Below are 16564 nucleotides of genomic sequence, written 5' to 3' on the forward strand. Positions count from 1 at the left end.
CTCGACAACAATGAAGTATTCTTGCATATAACAACAAATATGTGCTTGCCAAACTTAATGTCTGTTGGAGAAGCCCTTAAATCCACCAGCTGCCTCCCACCCCATCCCAAGGGGGGCATGCGATGATCTGCCTGTGTTCTGCCCCTGCCCAGCTGGGGACGTTCTGGGTGAGATGTTCATACCCTGTGGGACAGCGGCCATCCCAAACCACAGGGGGGAATGTGAGCCAAGAGATGTTGTTATGGCTTGATGGTGGAGAGGAAGACAGGGGGGGATGAGAGAAGGAGAGGTGGGCAAGATCTTTATGGGGAGCCCCAGCCAAGGCCATGCCAGAGGGGTGAAGCTGAGCCTGGCATCCAACCACCTCACACCAAGGGCATTGCACAGGGACAGGCAGGGGACAGCCCAAGCTGTGTTGTCATGACTGGGCACTGCAAATGACATCACACAGGCTTTCCAGGAATGTTTGGAGTATTTAATTTCTTTCCCATTCCAGTAGTGCCATATAGTTGAGGCCTACTGAACAGGCCTCAGCCTCATTTGCTGCACTTCACACCATGCTGTGAGGCTGGAAATACTTCTGGAGAACTGATTTGGCTGGATTTTATCACAACTGCCAGTCTGGAAATTGCAGGTACATTTGGTAATGTCCCTCAGGGCTGCACGTCATTCCCACCTTGCAGGAGGCACAACCTGAGGAATGCTGAAAGATAGCCTAGCACTGCAAGAAGCCCATCTAGAACATAAGCTCCACCTGACCTAAGGGCCTGTCCAAGTAATTGCCAAAAATATACATATACATACATAATAAACCCCAGAAACTGCACAACGGGAGCTTCAGACTGAACAAACTGAACATCGTCACTTCTCATAGCTTCTTTAAAGGTGTATCTTTTCTGGTCTTTAAGTGAAAAACACCACTGATAAACCACTTGTATTCAAACAAAGCCGCCTGGTTTTGATTCTGATACATTCAATGAATGGTGATGATGATTATGTTTCCAGAACGGATCCTTCCCTGTGTAAAACGCCATTTCAGTGAAACCCTCTTGTTCAGCACCTGCTGTGAGGAGCTGTGGAGGTGGCTGAGGACCAAACCCTGGGGTCCTGGGGTGGGCAGCCCCCATACCAGGCACACTGTGAGGCTGCCACACACAAAACATGTTGGCTTTCCTACTGTAACCAGCCCCAGCTTGGCCCCACCCATGGCAGCAATAGGGCTTGTGCTCTGTTAGTGGGCATGGATTCCCCCTCCACTTGCACGATGCTCACCCTGGCTAAGGACACCCAGGCAAATATCCATAGGTGGTATTTATAAATTTAGAACATATGTGATCATACATTGCATTTTTTTTTTTAAGTTTATGATTATAAATTATATTTAAAATATAACTCCTGCACTCAGACAGAGATGGACTTCAGCAGGACACAGAGATGCTTCAGCTGGACTCAGCACAGCAAAGTGTGAGTTTACCATACCTGCCATGATGTCACATGGCACAGGAACTCATGGTGCAAGGCATCATGCGGGTGTGCATACAGTATATGCCCCAATCCTAAATGTCTGGCCTATAAATGCCAGAATCTTCCCGTACGGAACTAAAAACATTTATTCTGGAAGAGCCCAGAGGCTCATGGCTAAAGGCAATAAATACAGATTTAATTTCATAGTTAATGCCCTGTCCAGGGTAAAAGGCTCATTTTTAATACCGTTGCCTGCGACCTGACATTACCAACAAGATGTTGCAATACAATATCTGAGTCATTGCGCGGGAGATAATGGTATTTTCTTGAGTCCAATCTGGAGGAGAGCTGGCCCCATTAATCAGACTTGAAAAAGCAATGCCAGAGAGTCTGCCAGAGAGTCTGTCTGGCCTACTCCAAGCACGTTACGTGACCCAGGGCTGCAGGGAGAGGGGGGAGAGTGTGAGCAGACCTGGATGTCACAGTGGGGGCTCTCCTGGCCCATGGGCACTGCCTTTCTGGGGTCAGCCAAGAGCCTCCTGGGTTTGGAGCGCAGGATCAAGGGAGCAGCTGCATCCCTCCAGCTCTGCCTTTGCTTTCATGCTGCCCCCAAAAGATGCGTTACCCCATAGTATAACCAGAGGACCTCAGCGCAGCCAGATGAGGAGTCCTAGTGGCATGGAGGAACTGATCAAAGTGAAAGGTCCATTAGCAGGCTTGAGAGTCCCATGGCTGAACGTCCCAGGGGCCAACCACAGAATATAACATTTGGTGGAGTGACTGAGGTAGCAATGTCCACCGTGGTCAGGTCAGTAAAAACTCCTAACTAGGGACACAGGGAAGGAAAGCTGTGAGGAAACATCCCACAGAAGGAATACTGCCATTAAGAGCATGAACAGGTCTTGTAGGTCTCCAAAAGGGAGAAAGCTGAGCAAGAGAGGGATGGGGACTGGGAGGGAAACCTGCCCAGGCTGCCTGGAGCTCTGGGAGATGCTAATGGAGCTCAAGAGGACTGGAGAAAATCAGAAGCTCTCTTGGGAATAACGGGCTTTCTTTTCTGCAGGCAGGCAGCAGTGGCTCCAGTCATCCTGCAGCACCAGTGTGGGAGGCAGACCTCTCTGGCAGAGAGCTCTTGAATCTGGCAGGCAAAAGCAGGATCTCTGCAGAAATATGCAATGCACTTTTAACACTGAGCACTATTGGCCCACTGGACCAACTTGCCTAGGGATGCAGAAGATTTGCTTTCAGCAGAAAGGCTTTAATTCAAGATTGGGTATCTTATTGTAAAATAAATGACTTTTCTTGACCAGAATTTACAGAGGGATGCAGGAATTAGCAGATGAAAATCCCTGGCGTGCTGTGCAGATGTCAGAGTAGATGATTCCTTCTGCCTATGAAAGCCAGTAAATGGCTCTGCAGAAAGTCAAGGCGTGAATGAAAAAGTGACTCATGAGAATGAGGCACATCAACTCCTGAAACTGTACCTCCAGAGGCAGTGTGACATGTCTGGGAAGAGCTGAGGCTATAAGAGCTCAGCACACCCTGGGGTCTATGTTAGAGGAGGAATAAAAGAAAGCACCACGTTTGTCAAGGCTTCATACAAGCCAACAGCCTTGATGGGGAGGTATAGAGATAGAGACTGTGCTGAAACCTCATTACCTGGATAGTACTCTGTTAGTGGGCATGACCTCAGACTGTAGAGTTGGGCAGAGACACTCTACAGTCTGAGTGTCCATCTGCAGTATACGAAGTTACTCTCAGCACCACAGTTAAGAGGGAAGCCCACAGACCACCACTCCCCCACCTCCCCAGATGATGATCTGAGCCCTGCTCACACTTCAGTAAAAAGCAAGAGATGATGGATACCCATCTGCAGATAATTCCACAGGACACATCGGTGACTCACCATGACACAGAAACTCTCCTGCTCCCCAGGCTGAGTGATGCACTTGATATGGCAGAAGGAAGGGATGCAATCCAGAGAGACTTGATAAACTCAAAATGTGGGCCCTTGTGAATCTAATGAGGTTCAATAAAGAAAAGTGCAAGGTTTTGCACTTGGGTCGTGGTAATTGAAGGTATGTAAATAGATTGGGAGAAGTTCTCCTTGAAAGTGACCTGCTGAGAAGGACTTGGGGGTCCTGGTAGATGAAAAACTTAACATAAGCCAGCAGTGTGCACCTGCAGCCTGCAAGGTCAGTGGTTAATGTGGGCTGCATCAGAAGAGGGGTGGACAGCAGGGCAAGGGAGGGGATTGTCCCTCTCTGTTCTGCCCTCCTGAGGCCCCAGCTGGAGTACTGCGTCCAGGTCTGAGGCCCCAACGCAGAAAAGATATTGAGCTTTTGGAGATGTAGGCCATGAAGATGCTCAGAGGGCTGGAGCACCTCTCCTATGAAGACAGGCTGAAGGAACTGGGCTTGTTCAGTCTCAAGAAGGGAAAGTTGGTGGAAGAGCTCACTGTGGCCTTCTAGTATTTCAAGGGAGTTTAGTAATGTGAGGGAAATAAACTTTTAATGTGGTAGATAGTGATAGGACAAAGGGGAATGGTTTTAAATGTAAGGAAAGAGATTTAGATTAGATGTCATGAGAAATTTTTAACAGAGAGAGTGGTGAAGTGCTGGAACAGACTGCCCAGGGAGGTTGTGGATGCCCCATCCCCGGAGGTATTTAAGACCACATTGGATTAGGCCCTGTGCAACATGATAGAGTATGTGATCTAGCAGTTGGGAACCCTGACTGCGGTGGGGGCTTCGAACTTGATGACCATCGAGCTCTGTTCCAACCCAAAACATTTTATGATCCCATGACCCAATGAATCTATGATTCTGCGATCTATGGCCATCTGCCTGCCATGAGCTGAGCATCTCAGCAGAGATATTCTCACCATAGGCATCCTGCTTGGAATGACTGACAAATGCTTGTTCAGAAGTTTTGTCAATGAAATGTGGTATTTGGGGCATGACATTCATTACTTCAATTGGAAATGTTCCCTTCCCATTAGAAACACAACACAACACAATACAATAAAAAAGGAAGTTGGGGTCTCAGTTAAACCTGAACAACTTCAAAGTGATTTAAGAGGGATGTCAGGGAAATGTGGAGAATTAAAAAAAAAAATAAAATAAAATCATAGAATCACAGAATGGTCTGGGTTGAAAAGGACCACAGTGCTCCTGAGGGTCACCAACCAGCAGCCCAGGCTGCCCAGAGCCACATCCAGCCTGTCCTTGAATGCCTGCAGGGATGGGGCATCCACAGCCTCCTTGGGCAACCTGTTCCAGTGCGTCACCAGCCTCTGGGTGAAAAACTTCCTCATAAAATCCAACCTAAACCTCCCCTGTCTCAGTTTAAAACCATTCCCCATTGTCCTACCACTGTCCATTCTTGTAATCAGCCATTCCCCCTCCTGTTTATACTCTCTCTTCAAGTACTGGAAGGCCACAATGAGGTCTCCCGGATTCTTCTCTTCTCCAAGCTAAACAAGCCCACTTCCCTCAACCTTTCCTCATAGGAGAGCTGCTCCAGCCCTCTGACCATCTTAGTGGCCTCCTCTCTTCCTGCTCCAAGAGCTCCATGTCCTTCCTGTGCTGGGTCCCCAGGCCTGGACACAGTACTGTAGATGGGGCCTCACAAGAGCTGCGTAGAGGGGGACAATCACCTCCCTCTCCCTGCTGGCCACCCCTTTTTTAATGCAGTCCAGCACACAGTTGGCCTTCAGGGCTGCAAGTGCACACTGCTGGTTCACATCCAGTTTCTCGTCCACTGGGACCCCAAATCCTTCTCTGCAGGGCTGCTCACAAGGAGATCTCCCCCCGTCTGTATAAATATGCACCGACCCAATTGCAGCACCCTGCACTTGGACTTATTGAACCTCATTAGGTTCTCCACTTCTCCAGCCTGTCCTCTGGATAGTTTCCCTTCCTTCCAGTGTATTGACTGCACCACTCAGCTTGGTGTCATCTGCAAACTTGCTGAGGGTGCACTCAATGCCATCATTTGTCATTGATGAAGATGTTGAAGAGCACTGGTCCCAAGACCGATCCCTGAAGGACACCACTCATGACTGGCCACCATCCTGACACAGAACCATTGATCACAACCTTTTGGCTGCATCCAGCCAATAATTCCTAATCCATCACAGTCCATCCTTCAAATCCGTACCTCTCCAATTTAGAGAGAAGGATGTGGTGAGGGACCGTGTCATAGGCTTTGCAGAAGTCCAGGTAGATGTCACATCCATTGGCCTTCCCCCATCCACCGAAGCCATCACTCATCATAGAAGGCCACTAGATTGGTCAGACAAGATCTGCCCTTGGTGAAGCCATGCTGGCTGTCTTGGATCACCTCTTTGTCTCGTATGTGCCTTAGCACAGCTTCTGGGAGGATCTGCTCCATGATCTTCCCAGGCACAGAGGTGAGACTCACCGGCCTGTAGTTCCCCAGACCTTCCTTTCTACCTTTCTTAGAAATAGGAGTAACGTTTCCCTTTTTCCAGTCCCTTTTGTTTTTGTTTTTGTTTTTGTTTTTTTTAAGCAAAAAAAAAATAAAAAATAAAAAAAAAATCCCAAACACAACAAAACTTCTCATGAAAACATCTTTTCTAAGGAACAACTTCCATTTCCCAGTTCTGTGACCCTAAAATGCATCCAAATGTCTCTAAGAGTCAATGTTTTATTTTATTTAACCGAAAAGCAGAATGGCTGTAAAGTGGGTGTTTAAAGTGAAGCTCCGTTCTGAAAATATATCCACTTAATGCTAAAAAGATTCAGTTTCACAGAGCTGCAAACAATTACAAAGCGAATCAATTGGGAGAAGTATTTAATCAGAAAAATGTGGATGCTAACTGGGGATTGTTGAAAAACATTTTACGTGTTGCCCCAAAACCACAATCCCACAATTGAGAAAGAAGGCAGCACTGGTTAAAAAAAAGACTCTGGCTTGTGAAAGAAGTGAAGACAACTGTGAAAAATAAGAAAACCATATATAACTTAAGAAAGGGGAAACTGATAATAATGAATGAGAAGTGAGAAACTGTAGAAAACTGATAAGGAAAGCCAAGAGCTGAAGACAATGTATGCGCTGCAAACCTGAAGCCGATGAGAAGCAATTTCTCAGTATAAAAGGAATAAATATAGCTCTTCTGAAGCTGTTGTTTGTGTTAGTCTTGTCTCTGGATGGAGGCACTAGAACAGTCAACAGCAATACAGGAAAGCTGATGTTTGCCAATGTTTGTGGAGTTCTTGGCTGAACCAGATCCTGGCAGGCCGGTCAGCCTGGCATCAGCTCTGGGCCGTCGCCTCTGAAGGCTGCCATAGCATCAGCGGGTGCAGATTTCAGCTGAACAAATACAATGAATGCTAATTTACATAGACTTATGGAAAACAGGACTTGTCAAAGATTCATCTTTTTTGTGAAATTACAAGTTTGATTGATAAAAATAATATTGGTGGTGTAATATACTTAGACTTCTGCAAGGCAGTTGACTTGGTACTGTATGACATTTTGATTAAGAAACTAGAACAATGCACAATCAACATGGCACATATTAAATAGATTAAAAGCTGGCTGGGTAATGTGTCTCAGAGGCAACTGTAAATGGGAACTCCTCACCCAGCAGGGGTGGATTTAGTGGAGTTCCCCAGGGGTCGGTTCTTGGCCCCGTGTTATTCAACATTTTTATCAATGATCTGAAAAAATATTAAATCATTTGTGGTGAAGTTTGCTGATGACACAGAGATTGTGAGACTGGCAAATAGAGAAGAAGCCAGATCACTGATACAGAATGGCCTGGCTTTCTGGTTAAACTGGGCACACGCAGATTGTCGATATCGCCAAATATAGTCATACATCTTGGAACAGGAACGCAGACTATGGGTCACGCATACAAGGCAGGATGCTCTGTCCTGGGAAGTGGTGATTGTGAAACCCTGTGGGTTTGGTAGAGTTGGGACTGCACCCTCCTTGCATACGAAGGACCCCCAAAAGCTGCTGCACTTCTGGGGGGAAATCAGAGAAATTACATGCCCCTGCCTTTGGGTGCCTGTGCCACCAGCAGCTGGCTGTGCTGCTCACCAGGGCGCTGAGAGAGTGGGAGAAGAGCCATGCAGATGGTTAAAGAGAACTGACCTTGCAGTTATAGGCCTCGGGAGTTCAATCTACTCTTCTAGCCAAAAAGCAGGCTGTGGGATATCCGGACCAAGTTGTATTCCCACAGAAGACTCTCCAACCTAGCAGTTCGAGTTTTACTACAATCTGATGTCCAGAAGCTGAAGTTAGGTGAACTGGAAGTAGTAATGTGGCACAGTATTACTGGCATACCAGCAAGGGTAATGAACCACTGCAAGAATTCACTTGGGCACTGTGGGAATCTCCATCATTAGCAGATGTTACATCATGCTTGGTTGCTTGCTGTGACTCAAGCAGGAGAAAATCAGGGCTCAGATTATACCTGGTAGCCAGAGTAGATAATCACAACAACATCTGCAGTCCTCATGGTTCAGACAACACCAGAAAGGAACTTTGAAAAGAGTTTCATCGCTGTTGCTGACTGCCTGCACCTGCAGGTGGGACCAAGTCCCACTGTTCCCTTTCATTCATGCATCACTCATAGCAAAAGCTTCAACATAACATTTCTTCTGGTGACACATTTGTCACACAAAATAAACAAAGAAGAATTCCTAGATCTGCAGCGATCTTTAGAGCCAAAATAAGTGAATTACTGCAGCGGCTGAATTAAACCATGAAACACAACAGAAGTGACCTCTCTTCTTCCCAAGACTTGCCCTTTAGGAGCATCTCGTGCCAGGAGCCCGCAAGCCAAGTGTGCTTTGAATTTGGTTCAGACATGTGGTGACCTGGTGGGCCCAGGGATGCCCAGGGTTTCCAATATGAAAGGTCAGCTTTCAGAGGAGAAGAACGGTCTGAAAGTGATGAGCTGTGAAATTAGGAATGGATGGGCAGCTGGAAGGTGCACCTTGTGCTGAGCACTGGGCAGTCCTTGGCACCTGGTGACTCCTAACCCCAAACTCTTCCAATTTCACACCAGGGTGTCTGTAGCCTTTATCTTACTTTGCCATTTGCTGCTTTAATTGTTCTGGTTTTCCTTTCATTACTGCCCTTTCCCATCATTCATCCTCCAAATTAACTATTTTTACTTCTTTTTTTTTCAAAAAATATCAAGTTTGTGTTCTTGACCATATGCCTTTTCAAACTCTTTTTTCTTCCAGTGCAGGTTTTACTCAGAACTGGGCTTCCTTACAAAGCCTGGCTCTGTGTGCTCCTGCTTGAGCTCTAGCCTCCCCTGATCCCAGGGCTGTGTGCTGGGGTCAGCCCGCTCTGGCACTCTCACCCCTGGCTGAGGAGTGCTGTTCAGGAAGCAGTTCTTCCTGTGCTATATGTATGTCTAGAGTAGGGCAGATCATTTTGGGGCCAAAGTTTGGGTCACAGTCACAATTCTGCACTATAGAACTAAAAAGACTAATTGTAAGATACTCAGGGTCGGGCTGGAGGGACTCTGAGCGCTGATGGAGCTGTGAATGTCCCTGTTCATTGCAGGGGACTTGGACCTTTAAAGGTCCATTCCAACTCTAAGGATTCTATGATTCCATGATTCACTATCTAGAAAAACCAACTTCTGCACAAAGAGACTGCTGGCCGGGGACTGCCATCACTTAAACCCCCAGCCCTGAAACAGCACACGGCACATGGAGCCGGTGGGAACATGTCTGCTCTGTGCTGCTCCCAGTGAAGGCAGGGGGATGATGCTCCCAGGAGGCATGTGAGGACTTCAGAGCCCACACCCTGCACAGACCACAGCATGGAGATGGTCATGGAGGTAAGCATGGCTATGGGATCTCTACAGGGAGCCAAATCTTGCTACATTTCATCAAAGCTCCAAAAACCCTGAAGAATGGGTGGAAACGGGCAGCTCATAGAACAGTCCATGGAGGTTCATTATCCATGCTGCAGTAACAAAGCAGAGGAGGAGGGGAGGATAACCAGCTCCTGGAGCCCAGCATATCTGCTTGGCCCTCATCCTGCCTGCACGAGCCCCCTGCCTGCTGTCCAGCCATGGGGAAGGGGCAGGAAGAAATGAACACCTCTCACCTTCCCGGGGCAAGGCCAGGCTAACCCACAGCTTCCCCACTGCCGTTCCCAACAGAGAGAGCAGCTTTGGTTCGCTCCAGCTGCCTATGTGCCAACATCAAACATGTTTTACAACTGACCTGCAAAGAATGTGTGTCACTGAAGAGGATATGTAGCTCTGGAGAACATAAAACACAGCTGTGCTGTTTAATTGTATCTCGTCCACCCGATCGGAATAACAGGCGAAGATGATCTAAGGGAGATAACTCTAGTGAGTGTGTTAGGAACAGCTCCGCTACCTTCGCCAGTGGAAGATTCTTATAAATTCACTCCTCCTGCCATCCTTTTGCAAAGGGTCAGGAGATGTACTGACAATAGCAGCATGCAAATATTTCAGAACTTGGCCACACGCTGAGCAAACACTCTGGATAGCTTCATGAGTAGATTAAAATGCCAGATCAGCGAGCAGTGGTGCACTTTAAATACGCTCACTAATTTATTAAGTTTATTCTTAGCAAGCTTGCAGACTTCAGAAAGTTAAATTTCTCAGTGACAAATGGCTTGGATGCTGGGCAGCCAGAGCGTGCATGCTGCAGTCAGATGGCCCTGGAGAAGGCAAAGCAGAGGAGCAGATACCACCGAGCATTCTGTACGGGTGAAAATTTCCAGTGGAAGGGCCTGCATGGGCTTATTGTCAAGTCTGCTCCACAAAGAGCACAAAACCAGGGCTCTTGGCACATCCTACTCTTCTCCAAAGAGCTGCTGCCTCCCACTCTGGGCTTAGACATCCCTTATCTCCTTCTCTAGGCCTGGCTGCGTGCTGCTGGGTGCACCAGACCTTGGGGCACCCTTTGTGTCCCAGCTGCACCGGCAGTCCCTTGTGTTCCAGGAATGGCTCTGGTCATCCCAGAGGGTCACCTCCTGCACCAGGGGCTGCACCAGCCTCATGGAGGTGTCTCCAGTGGGACACAGCAATTACCATAATCTCCATCTGGCAGCCCTGCACCACAGCTGTGTCTCAGCTCTCTGCAGCCCTGCAAACCTGGGGCAGGGTCTGGAGTAGCAGGGTTTCCCCAGGAGGAAACCAAGGCCAACACTGCTCACAGAGATATTTATTTTTAGGATCCTTGTTCAGCTTGAACCAAGGAGTGTGTCTGCAAACCTTTCTGAAAGCCTGTGTCTGACTTTTACTGTCACACCTCTCTGAATACAAAGCGTGATGGCTCTGGGCCGACAGACACACAGTCCATCACTCAGCAGCAATGTCCAAGCTCTGGGACCCCAGTAGGAGTACAGTGACACCAGGTGACACATGGACATGAGACCATGCCTGCCAGGGAGCCCTGAGGCTGCTGCACACAGCAGTTGTGCACCTCCTTCACTGCTTGCACTGCTAAAGAGAGGAGGAAATGGTTTTGATGCAGGAAGGCAGCAGAGCAGGGGACACTCACAGTCCCAGGACCCCTGGCTGCTCTGCATGGCTGGACAGTGGAGCACAGTGGGACACAGGCCGGGGGCCACCTGCTGGATCTACCCTAAAGAAAGAGCGAGGAGCAACGGCATGAGGATGAGCAAGCAATGGCATGAAGGGTTTGTCAAACAACACCACCCTAAGGACTACTTCTGCCATTTTAACCCCACTTTGCAGCTCAGCACTCAGTGAGCCTTTCTGGACCAGACACACACCCCAGGCAATGGGGCAGCCTCCGGGGACAGAGCTGTTTGTCAGCGCTGAAGCCGGGGACTCGGAGCAGCACGCCGGGACTGCTCCTCGCGCGGTGATGACAGCCTGGTGGAGATGCCTACGTGCTGTTTGTGGAGCAGAAATGAGATGCTGTGAGTTTTCCAGGGACAGAACGCAGCGGGGCCCTTTGAGCTGGGGCTCACAGCTCTGCGAGGCTGTTTCACAGCCTTTGCCACATCTCTGGGGAGTTATTATTCATCGTCTCGCTTCAGAATGGAGTCGAGCCTCCTCTGCTAGTACTGTGAGCAAGAAGACTTTCCCAGGAACGTTTCCTAAGTGGAGAGCAAATCCCACACGGCACTGCAACCCTCCAACAACTGCACATGCTGTTATTGTTACTTGCACTGCACAACAAGCTGCTGGACCCACGGCACGACGTGCTGCTGCGGGTAGTTAAACAAACTCCATATGCCCCGTCCAGCAGCTGGCTGGCCGATGTCAGAGCCCTGCGAAATGACCTGCTCTGACAGCACTTCTGGTGATCCGCTTTGATTTATGGCCTTTGCCTGCCGTGCAGATAGGGAACAACACACACAGATGCACTGAGGCTGGATCTGCACCCAACTGTGTCCACATGCTCTCTTCAGCTCCACATCCCTCTGCACAGCAGCTAGTTCCTCCAGGAGCACCTTGAATCAGACTCCTACAGCGAGAAGCTCAGCCCAGCTTCCTGATGCTTTGCTCTTCCTCAGCTGCAGTTTTGCTTCTAGAAATGCAGGAAAGCTGCAAAACTCTGTCAGTTTGGGATTAATGCATTGCAGTGTGTTGTGGGAATGCTGCCAGCCCATGGCTCAGAGACTCATCCTAAGAGCAGAGATGCCCCTCTGGTAAGGTCATACCACACTACTGTCCTCAACAGGCCACAGCCTCTGTGCTTTCTTCCCCACCACTGGCTACAGCAGCATGTGGAGTGGATTGGCTCTGGGAGCTTAAAGTATAGTGGAAGGGTAATTCCAAATGAGTTGTTAATGGGATTAGTGGAGCATGAGGAGTGAAGCTCATGGGGTGGGCGATGCCCACAGAGTCACAAGAGCAGAGCTTGTGGGCATTTCCCATGGTGAGAAACCTCCCTGTCTGCCTGCTCAATGCTGGGCATAGCAGTGAGAGCCCATGAGGATCAATGCAGAGCTGAGCAGGGTCCACACCTGTCCTGGGGCTCCAGGCACTGTCCCAGAACAGCCCTGGGGAGAAGGCCCAGAGTGTGGTGAAGCCATTGGATGCCCACATCTGTCACAGCCTTCTGATGAGGTCAGCAGCCAGGAAGGCCCTGGGGACAGCTGATAAGCCCTCAGTGTCTGCTCCAGCAGTGCCCATGCGAGCTGGCTGTATTTTTGGCTTGAGGTTGGGTCATAAATCAATATAAGTCAGAAAATACAGTTAACCACATCCCCTGCCCTTCTCCAGGCCAAGGCCAACAGCACCAAGCTGCTGGCTGCTGTGTGTCCAGGACATGGGCACAATGGACACAGGCAGGTCCTGGGTGCAGATATATGGCAGCTGAAGCAACCTTCCTGGGCAGTGGGATGGGCTGAGACCCACTGTCAGCTGCAGGCAGGTGAAGGAGGGCTGGACCATCACAGGGCCACAGTCTGCGTCCACAGCAGACACAGAGCAAGGAGGAAGGCTATGGGTTGCAGACTTGCCAAGGAAATCACTCTGGATCACATCAGGCAAAAAAAAAAATATGAATTTGCCTCCTGTCCCCTTCCAGAAATGTCCCTCACTGCAGCAGGGCTATTGTGAGTCTGCAGAACAGCAGCTGGTTATATGGAGGAGTCAGACAACATGCCCTGATGTGCTCTTCTCCCTGCTCCCCAGCTATAATCTTATTGCTCCCCTCCAGTCCTCACACAGAGGGATAAAGAAATGCACAAGATTCCTGCACCCAGGGCACCCACCAGCTCACAGGACTGGCACGAGTCCTTCAGAAGAAACCTCCTCTCCCATACATCTGCCCTCCTGTAAGTCCCTGAGACCACGGGAAGAAAGCAGGCAGAAAAGATGCACTTTGGGGACTTCCAAAATGGCAGCCTTATCTGTGCAGTGCCCACATCCTAGGAGCCAGACAGGGGCTGGAGGAGCCCAGAGTGGAAGACCAGGGGGACAGGCAGGCGCTGGTGCCTCCACTCCTCTGGGTGTGAGGCTCTCAGCCATGCTGCAGAACAGCTGTGCTCTGGGCTGCATGAGCAGGAAGCACTGAGCTGACACTGTATGCTGTGTCCCCAGCCCCTGCCAACCCAAGAACTCAACCAGAGCAGCTGGGCTTTGGTCTGGCAAGAGGCACTAACATGACCTGGCAGCACGGTACCCAGCCCTAGTACCTCACAGGGTCTCCTGACTGGCTCTCAAGCCGCTCAGCACCTCCACCAGGGCCTGATGTGCAGCAGTCACCCCTCTGTTGATGCAACCCAGGGTGCCATTGGCCTTCCAGGCTCCAAGTGCACACTGTTGGCTTATGTCAGATTTCTGTCCACCAGAACTCCCAAGTCCTTCTCTGTGGGGCTGCTCTCAAGAAGTTCTCCCAGTCTGCATCCATAACTGGGATTGCCCCGACCCAAAAGCAACACCCTGCACTTGTCCTTCTTGAACCTCATTAGGTTCATGCGGGTCCACTTTTCAAGCCTGTCCATATACCTTTGGATGATATCCCTTCCTTCTGTTGTATGAACTGCACCACTCAGCTCGGTGTCATCAGCTAACTTTGCTCCACTCCAATAACAAGCGAGAAGGCCAAGAAATAAAGCAGGTACATTCCGGGAATGCTGCAGCAGCAAACACTGCATGAATCATGTCAGGCAGCGTCTTCTTCCCAAAAGATGCGCCTGTCCCCTTGGGGAGGCAGCCCTCCTCCGGAGCTCAGCCCCCGGGGGGGAGGACAGGCCCTGCAGGAGGACAGGTGCCCATGGAGTGGGGGAGCAGGGTAAGCACCAGGCAGAGGGAGGCTGTGCTTCTGCCATGGCACACCAAGAGACACACAGTGTTCCCCGGATCATTCCCCTCCCTGCTCACCCCTCTGTCAACAACCTCAGATGCGAGCCCCCCTCACCAAGAGACCACTTGGATGCCATAACCCATCAGCCTCGGTACTGAAATGCCCCTGCCACAGGAGCCTGAATGCCAGCAGGCTTAATGAGGCCATATACCAGAGTGCCCAAAGAAAAGCATCAACATGACAAGGTTGCAGGAAGAGACACGGTTCAGTAGGAGTGCTGGACTTGGCACTGCAGCCTGGAGAGCAAATATTACACAGAGAGGTCCAGGATTATTAGTGTGGTCATCAATGGGTGTCTACACAACAGGAGGGATGCTGGAAAATGGAAGCAGGTTCAGAGAGACAAAGAGAATGGGGCTGACCTCCCATTCACCCCATTATTTGCAGCCCTGCAGCCACTGGCACAGAGCTGCACGTAGGCTGGGGCACCGGGAGACACCTGTATTTGGGGATGGGGGTGAGCACGAGAAGGCCCATCTCCTTCCCACCTCCTTCCCATCTTGTGGGGCCGTGCCAGCCCAGTGAGGTCCCTGCTGGTTTCCTCTTGGCTGTCAGGCTGTGAGCACACCGCAGAGCCGTGCCAGGCTTTTAACGCTCGCACAGCGCTTGCACAGCAGGACGGGGCCGGCCTCCAGCCCCAGCTGCCATAAAACGGGAAATGAGGGAATTGGAGCAAGACCGCAGCGACCACCGAGCAGCAGCCACTGAGGGGCTGGGGCACCCTCCTCTGCAAGGCGGGGATGCATCGCCCCGCGCTGCCGCAGCACGAGCGTGGCTGGCCCACGAGAGGAGAAGGATCAGCTCAGGGAGGAGGAGGAGGAGGAGGAGGCGGCTCAGCCTCACCAGGCTCTGCCCTCCCGAAGCGCCGGCAGGGAACAGGGCAGCCCCGCCATGCCCCGCCGCAGCCGGCGCAGCCCCCGCTCACAGCGCTGTGCGGTTTTCTGCTCGTTACAAGTTTTATGAAAAGCTGTTGGCAAAAATGCACGTTTTCTTTGGCTGCGTTTTGCACGGATCTGGCAAAAATGTAACGTTAGTGTCTCCCCTTGAGAGAATTTTATTGAGTGGAACAAAGTCAGATATTTTTAGCTACCCATTGTTAGCTGAAGAACAAAGCCATAACTAAGATATTTTGTCTCTTACACTGAAACGGGACTATCAGACAAATCCATGTACAGTCATATGTGGCTGCCCATTCAGATGGAGCAGAAAAGAGAAACTATTTTTAGCTCGATGCTCCACACAACACCCGCATCCACCCTCCCTGTGCGTGGACCACCGCAGCCCAGGGCAGAGCAGCGCTGCAGAAGGGGCTGTGGGGCCTTTTGCCACCCCTCAGGCTGCCTGACAAGTGACATTTGCAGGAGAGATCACGTCATCCCCTTCTAAAGCAAATTCCTTTCATCCATTTCTCTCCTGTTTTTATTTATATGCAGAGGTTTGCTTTATCCAGAGGCAACAGGGAAAAGTTGACCAGGACGCAGATGGGTTGCAGCAGAGCAATGGCTGTAACACAGCACAGAAGCCCCGACGCTCAACTCTTTCCCCAACACCTGCAGATCTCCTGAGAGCAATGAGGGCCTGTGGGCAGCGCTGCAGGGAGTGGAGAGATGGGCACAGCACAGGGATGGATGGGCACAGCGCACCATGGGATCAGCACAGGGATGGATACAGAGCAGAGATGGATGGGCAGCACAGGGATGGATGCAGTGCAGGGATGGCACAGCACGGAATGGGCACAGCGTAGGACAGGCACAGCACAGGGATGGATGAGCACAGCACAAACTTGGCAAAGTGCAGAGATGGGCATAGCACAGGAGTGGATGAGCACAGTGAGGGACAGGCAGAGAGTAGGGATGGATGGGCCACAGCACATGGATGGCACAGTACAGGATCTTCACAGCGAAGGGATGGGTGGGCACAGCACAGGGATAGCCAAAGTGCAGGGATGGGCACAGTGCAGTAATAGATGGTGGAGGAAAACATCACAGGACAGGCACAGGGCAGGGATGGGCACAGCACAAGGATGGAAGAAGTGCAGGGACAGGCACAGTGCAAGGAAGGATGGGCACAGTGCAGGGATGGATGGGCACAGCACACCATGAGCAAGGTGCGGGGATGGGCAGAAGGATGGATACAGCACGGGGATGGATACAGCACAGCTGGACAGCACTGCTGTGCCCCACACAACCCCTCTGTGCTGGGACCCTGACCTGCTGCCAAGGCAGCTCCCAAACGCCTTAACCCTGCAGCAGCAGGAGCCCCGCGCGAGGCCAGCAAAC

At 50.6% G+C, this 16564-nt stretch overlaps 1 protein-coding gene across 4 annotated transcripts in view; it reads right to left on the reverse strand.

The window, feature by feature from the left end:
* Positions 1-16564, reverse strand: part of MYOCD (myocardin) — a 211914-nt gene that overhangs the window by 194616 nt on the left and 734 nt on the right. The gene's annotated exons all lie outside the window — the stretch shown is intronic.

Source organism: Excalfactoria chinensis, chromosome 17 (genome assembly GCF_039878825.1).
Source record: "Excalfactoria chinensis isolate bCotChi1 chromosome 17, bCotChi1.hap2, whole genome shotgun sequence".
NCBI lineage: Eukaryota > Metazoa > Chordata > Aves > Galliformes > Phasianidae > Excalfactoria > Excalfactoria chinensis.